The following is a 955-nucleotide window of genomic DNA, read 5'->3' on the forward strand; positions in this document are numbered from 1 at the left end:
TGCGCTATCTCTAATAGCACCCGAGATATCACCAGATATATATTGGATTTTCCCCACACCCTGAGTGTCCGGCCCCATGAGACTGTAGTTTTCTCGGCCCCTGGTGGTCCTAGGTCGTTCCCGCTGCACAGATTCATGCGCCAGGGCCTCCTACAGACAATGCACTTTGATTTATTGCGTTATCTGTAATAGCACCCGAGATATCACCACATATATATTGGATTTTTCCCTGGCCCAGAGTGTCCGGCCCCCTCGAGACGGTGCTTTCGTCGGCCCCTGGTGGTCCGAGGTCGTTCCCGCTGCACAGCTTCAGGCGCCAGGGCCTCCTGCAGATAACTCACTTTGGTTTATAGCGCTATCTCTAATAGCACCCGAGATATCACCAGATATATATTGGATTTTTCCCTGACCCTGAGTGTCCGGCCCCATGAGACGGTGGTTTTCTCGGCCCCTGGTGGTCCGAGGTCGTTCCCGCTGCACAGATTCATGCGCCAGGGCCTCCTGCAGATAATTCACTTTGGTTTATTGCGCTATCTCTAATAGCGCCCGAGATATCAACAGATATATATTGGATTTTTCCCTGACCCTGAGTGTCCGGCCCCATGAGACTCCGGTTTTCTCGGCCCCTGGTGGTCCGAGGTCGTTCCCGCTGCACACATTCATGAGCCAGGGCCTCCTGCAGATAATTCACTATGCTTTATTGCGCTATCTCTAATTGCACCCGAGATATCACCAGATATATATTGGATTTTGCCCTGACCCTGAGTGTCCGGCCCCATGAGACTGTGGTTTTCTCGGCCCCTAGTGGTCCGAGGTTGTTCCCGCTGCACACATTCATGCGCCAGGGCCTCCTACAGACAATGCACTTTGATTTATTGCTCTATCTGTAATAGCACCCAAGATATCACCAGATATATATTGGATTTTTCCCTGACCCTGAGTGTCCGGCCCCATG

This window comes from Nomia melanderi, unplaced genomic scaffold (genome assembly GCF_051020985.1).
Source record: "Nomia melanderi isolate GNS246 unplaced genomic scaffold, iyNomMela1 scaffold0014, whole genome shotgun sequence".
NCBI lineage: Eukaryota > Metazoa > Arthropoda > Insecta > Hymenoptera > Halictidae > Nomia > Nomia melanderi.